Here is a 6,677-nt window from a genome sequence, read left to right on the forward strand (position 1 = left end):
TAGGACTATTTAGACTCGACAAAGGAGGATTTGTCGTTTAGTCCTTAAATCTGTTCACGACTAAATGATACGTTGTTACCAAGGATGACAATGTTTATCAAGCATAGTCGTTGTGTGCCATATAGGTTGGTTGTCCTCTTAACCAATGAGTGTGGAGACACTGATATGGCATACAGGTGAGATGTAAGGGTACATCTGCACTAAATATGACCAACTCCGGAGCTATTTCTACTGTCAAGATTTGCTCTATAGAATATGGATATAAATATCCCTCCGATCTGAGACCGCCACGGTGATTTGCAAGCAACTCACTGCACTTAGGCACTAGACAACCTGAATTTTTAATTCAGTGACGAAAGGCTGCGGGTGTAGTCAAGTACTTGACTTGTCGGTGCGTGTGTCAAGATGGGATTGACCACTCCAGTTTAGGAGCTGTGTACAGTCGTGTTTCAATTTAGCAAAACCTTGGCCAGGGTAGTCCTTGTGAGGAGTCACAGGACTGTTTGAGTTGAGCACGATTCGGATGATCTGATCAGGGTTGACAGTTAACCCTGAGTCATCCTAAACACAGGGGTCAAAAGGATGAATTATACAGTAACCATATTCATGTAGGTTCTGAGTGTTGCGATTGCAACTCTCTTCGATCTATCCAAACATCGGGTACCATTGCTAGATGGTCACTTCGATTAGTACAAGAATTGGTTCCTGTGCTACCGACTTAGGTTCAAACTGTGAGGTCACACACATTAGAGGTTCCTATCTGATCTGATGGCTGATGTAGAATCCTACATGTTTGAGACTCAGTGATCGAGAATCAAGATTCTCTGATCATGAGTTCCACACATTATGGGTACCGGGGTCAAGAGTCCCACTAGTTGGGACTTTTCGATCAGGATTACATATCGATGAATTCTGATGCCTGATTGCCCATCGGATTTAGACTCGATATTTATGAGAGATTTAATTAGTGATTTGATTTCTAATTAACTCAATTTAATTGAGTATTATTTTTGGATCAAGTCCAATTGAATTGGATTCAGTTGGTTTGACCCGATTAGGTTAAGAGTTGACCTAATCGTCGAGATGGTTTGGTCCCTGATTTGATCAAGGGTTGGGCTTAATCAATTTTTGATTTGATTAGATTTTATTGAGCCTAATTAAGCCTAATTTAGTTGGGTTTTAAATTAGTCTAATTGGACCTAACTTATTTGGTTCAATTAGGTTGGTTTAAATAATTAAACCACCTTGACCCAATCTCCATACGCCACCTCACTTCCATTGCACCTATTTGAATTCATGAGAAGGAACTTCTCATGAATTTTTTTCTCACGCCAAGCCCTCTCTACGCCCCACATTAATGTGCCATAATGATGGATAAGGATGATTGGTTGGCCATTCAAATTCAAAATAAGTTTGAATTTGAATGGGCAATCAATCTTTGTACCTTATCCTTTTTTTTACGTCCCATTTATTACATGAAAAAAGGTTTCTCATGAAATCACTCCATGTACAATTTAAGCCATGCCTCATGCTTTAGTGGATAAGGGATAAGTTGGTGTTCATTTGAATTCAAAATTTGATTTGAATTCAAATGTGCAATTACTCATCTTTATCCTTTCTTTTGGATAAGACGTTTGACATTGTTATAAAAGGAGGAGAAGAGTGGAGCGTGCAAGAAAAGATTTTTGGAGAAAATTTTGGGACATGAGAAGTCTTGTGCGTGAGAAGGAAGTCCATATCCTTCCAAGAGAAAAAGAAAGAAAAGAAAAAAAGATGGGTGCAAGGTTTCCAGTGAGTTCCCTAGAGTTTTAGCCTAGGGTTTCGGGAAGTGAGAAAGTGAGCTACAAGTGTCGTAAGCCCATAAAATCTCAAGAAGATCTTCAACATCCTCTCAAGCATATTGTTGATAATCTGGAGTATCCAAAGAATCGACAGACATCGATCGAAGGAGTTCGATCAGCATCGACCGTCAAAAGGACTCTACAACGAGCTAGCACTCGTGAGGAGTCGATCAGATCGGAAGCTTCATGTGGATGATCCGCAGAGGCTAGACATGCTGTGTGGCTGTGTCATGATGATCAGACTCTCCAATGGTGATCAGATTGTGGTGATCTATTACCCGCACAAAGGTATTGTGTTCTGAACACATTACAATAAAGTGTTTATTGTTCAAATTCGAATTTCAAATTTAAATGAATGCATGCTATATATTCATATTTAGATCCTAGTGTAGGGTAAATTCATATTAATTAATTAAATTAATTAATATTTTCTGCTGTAAAATCATGATTTTGAAAAAGTTTTAAAATTATCATTTTACCCCTGTACTGAATTTTCGCTACAAATGGAATCAGAGCGGGTTCTTAATATGATATATCTATTTGCATGCGTAGATTAAGTTATAATCTAAAGTTTAAATTTGAAATTTAAAATTCAAATTAAAATTTAAATTTGAAAGTTATTCAAATTCAAAATTTAAAATTTAAATTTGAAATTTGAATTTGAAAGTTGTTCAAATTCAAAATTCAAAAATTTAAATTAAAATTTGAAATTTAAATTTTGAAAGTTATTCAAAATTTAAAATTTAAAAATTTAAATTTAAATTTTAAAATTTGAAATTCAAAATTCAAAATTCAAAAATTTGAAATTCAAAATTTAAATTTGAAATTTGGTTGAAATTTCAAATTTGAAATTCAAAATTTAAAATTCAAAATTTGAAATTCAAAATTTGAAATTCAAAATTTGAAATTCAAAATTTTTAAATTGAAATTTGTTTGAAATTTAAAATTCAAAATTTAAATTTTGAAATTGGTATATTTAGATATACTTGATCCAAGTAGCAAGTAATCGAATTGGGTTGGTTGCCATGGCCGTCCGATCATAGGAGAAAGCAGGTTTTAAAGGCCCTCTCCTCCCATTCGATGGGATCTCCTATGGCGGTAAGGGTGCCGCTACAATTATATCCCATGCAGATGAAGCAGCGAAAGGAATTAAGATGTAAAGGTTCAATTATAAAATTTATCATGAATGTGTTAGATTAGATCTAAAGGAATATTCATGATTTATTTTGATTGAGTTATTTTCTGTTATGTAATTAGCAATAGGATTGCTATTTATAAAATGTGCTGATCTATTTTGTGAAATGAGTCAACATATTTGGTGAACAAAAAAATAAAACCTTTCAAATTTGAAAATTATTTTCGAAATGCCAAACCTGATCCATCAGCCCAAATACTTAATTAAAAGAATTAAGTGTTGTCTAGTAGTCTAGAATTGTGAATTAAGACCTAAGACAATTGCATAAACTCGCTCCAGTGATTTTTTGGGTTCTTATAATTATAGGTTCAAGCTAGTTTAATTTAGCTGGTTATCTGGACTCAACCTACAAATTCTATAGAATTTTGGCCCAGACATCCAAACATGCCTTAAGTGGAAGATAAATCAAGTTAATAGCATAGTGGTCATTTATTTTTTTTTTAAATTTATATAAAAATTAAATAAAATTATAAATAGAATTGGATATTTGGATATGGATTAGATAGTTGTCTATTCTATCCATATTCATTTTTGTTGACAAATATGATGTGGATATAATTATCAATTGAATGCTCAAATTTTTTTCAGATTCAGGCAGATTCAAATACAAATTAAATCTGGATGGATATTATCTAGTCTATTTTCACCTTTATCTAAATATTTGTTTGGTCATTTGATTCGAGATCCACTTTGATTTCAAACCTTCTGTTGGGTATAAAATATCCCCCAGCCGAAGTCGTCTCAGGAGTGACCCTCCAGGGGTTCTAACCGACGTCCGACTTCGGTGACATCTTTCGAACCTCTCCGACGGTTGAGCCTCTGCAACGTTCCAAGTTCTGCGACGGATAAACTCCCACCAGTGTAGGCTGGATTCTCCATGACGGGCAGACTCCACTCAAGTTTCGACGGTGGTCGACCACCTTCTAGACTTCATCCGGACTCCTAGGGAGCCGGACTTCATCCCCGACTCCGAATGCAGGTAGACTTTATCCGGACTCCTACGGGAGTCGGACTTCGTCTCCGACTCCGACTGCAGGTAGACTTCATCCGGACTCCTACGGGAGCCGGACTACTGCAGGAAGACTTCATCCGGATTCCTACGGGAGCCGGATTTCATCTCCGACTCCGACTGCAGGTAGACTTCATCCCGGACCCCTACAGGAGTCGGACTTCATCCCCGACTCTGACTGCAGGTAGACTTCATCCGGACTCCTACGGGAACCGACTTCATCCCCGACTCTAAATGCAGGTAGACTTCATCCGGACTCCTACGGGAGCTAGACTACTGCAGGAAGACTTCATCCGGATCCTATGGGAGCCGGACTTCATCCCCGACTCCGACTACAGGTAGACCTCACCCTGAACTCCTACAAGGGCCGGACTCCGAGCTTCTACTGCAAGCGACCTACTCCAAGTTTCTTCTACAAACGATCTACTTCAAATTTCTACCACGAGCGGTCTGTGCCGGATTCCCACCGTAAGCCTTCACCCGAGCTTCCATTGTGGACGACTTCCTTTCGGATTTCTATTGCAGACAGGCTTTGGCCGAGATCCTCGACAAATGATCCCCATCCGTCTTCTATGGAGATCGGACTCCAACCGAACTTCTATAAGCGGGCAAATGCCGGGCTCATAGAATCCAGCAGTTGGACCCCTCCAGTGGATGAACCTCTCCAGTGCCATCCGACATCCACCGTTGGTCGACCCCTTATCAAAATCTGTGCAAAACTGACTGCGTCTGCGGAAAGCCTCTGACCGAGCTCCTACGGCAAGTGGTCCTCACCTTCAGCCTTAACGCCCAAGGCACCCAACAGGATTTGCAACATCCGAGCTCCTCTCAGATGGATAGCTATCTCTCTCCTCCAGGCACCTGAACCGAACTTCGATCGACAGGCCTAGATCCCCTAGCAGGCCAAAGTAACGGCCACGACTCTGCTCCACTTCCTGTGATGGATCCCGTGCGGCTCCATCACTCCCTGGCAGGCACAGTAATGGCCACGACTCTGCTCCACTTCCTGCGACGGATCCCGCACGGCTTCATAACTCCCTGGCAAGCCACAGTAATGGCCACGACTCTGCTCCACTTTCTGCGATGAATACCGCATGGCTCCTCCACCCTCTGGCAAGTCGCGACAACGGACGTCGCTCTACTCCCCGCAACAGACTCCACGTGGCAGGTCACGATGATGGCCACGATTCCACTCCACTACTCTTCATGACAAACTCCTCCTGGCTTCAAACAGCCCACTGCCAGATGGTTACAAACGTCGCTATCAGTCTATTACCCCCTCCGCCTATAAAAAGGAGGATCCTAGATACGTTATTCTCTAAGCTCTCATTTCTATCTCAAAACTCTGCTAAAATTTTTCGTTCGAGCACTCCATTCTCGTTGAGGTAGAGAACTAACTTAAGCATCGGAGGGTCTTGCCGGAGCAACCCCACTCCGGTTTAGACTTTCTTTGCAGGTCCCGATGGCGACCGTGACTCCCTCGACTCTAGCTTCTCCGACGCAGGCAGATTTTTACACAAACAGGATTGGCGCTAGAGGAAGGGGCCTGTGTCTTCACAGTACCTTTGTTCTTAAAGGAGTGCTCAACGGGACCACCTCCGATCATCTTCCTTGATATCCTCTCCTCCAGTTTCCTACCTGGCCTCCACCTGATGCCTCCCCGAAGGGCATCCTCCAGGCGGCCAACGGCCTCCGCAGCCAGATCTCGACGAGCTCCACAAGCCCCGACCCCATCTCCGGTTTCCCAGGCACCTCCTCCTCCGGCAACAGCGGTCGGCATGGAGCGGTCAGATGATCGGCTTCCGATGGATTTCGCCAACACCATCTCGGGAGAATCCCGACAGGAAACAACCGGTGTATTGGCCGGACCTCCCAAATGACAAAGGATTGAGAAATCCATAACCTCTACTGAAGAAGATGCTCGGGGAGTTCAATTTTCTCATAACGATGTAGTTGTAGTTTCTTTAAATATAGCTAATTACGATGTCCGCCGCATTCTTGTCGACAATGGAAGTTCGACCGACATTTTGTTCTACGATGCCTTCTCAAAAATATCCATCCTTGACGGCCATTTGGGGCCGATTAGCTCCCCTCTGGTAGGATTTATCGGTGATGCTGTCCCAGTGGAGGGGGTAATAACTTTGATTATAGCTGCGGGTCGATATCCAAGATAATCCAGGGCTTTGGTGAATTTCCTGGTAGTGAAGGTGCCGTCAGCCTACAATGCAATCCTCGACCAACCTGGCCTCAACGCTCTCCGGGCCGTGGTGTCAACCTACCATTTGAAATTGAAATTTTCTACCAACCAGGGGGTCAGAGAAGTCAGGGGAGACCAAGCCCTGGCCAGACACTGCTACAACATAGCCTTGCAAAGAAGTGACCAATCTGACCTCTGTCCGATTGATGGGCTGGACGCCCACGACGATCTCGCTGAGGAAAGGGGCGGCCCAATCGAAGATCTGGTTTCGATCCCTTTGAACGATGGAAATGTGGAGCATGTGGTGAAGATCGGCTCCAACCTAGGGGAAGAGGTGCAGACGCAGCTCATTGATTTCCTATGAAAGAATGCGGACATTTTCGCTTGAGTTCCAGCAGACATGCCGGGGATTGACGCAGAAGTCATGAAACACCG

This window comes from Elaeis guineensis, chromosome 5 (genome assembly GCF_000442705.2).
Source record: "Elaeis guineensis isolate ETL-2024a chromosome 5, EG11, whole genome shotgun sequence".
Taxonomy (NCBI): Eukaryota; Viridiplantae; Streptophyta; class Magnoliopsida; order Arecales; family Arecaceae; genus Elaeis; species Elaeis guineensis.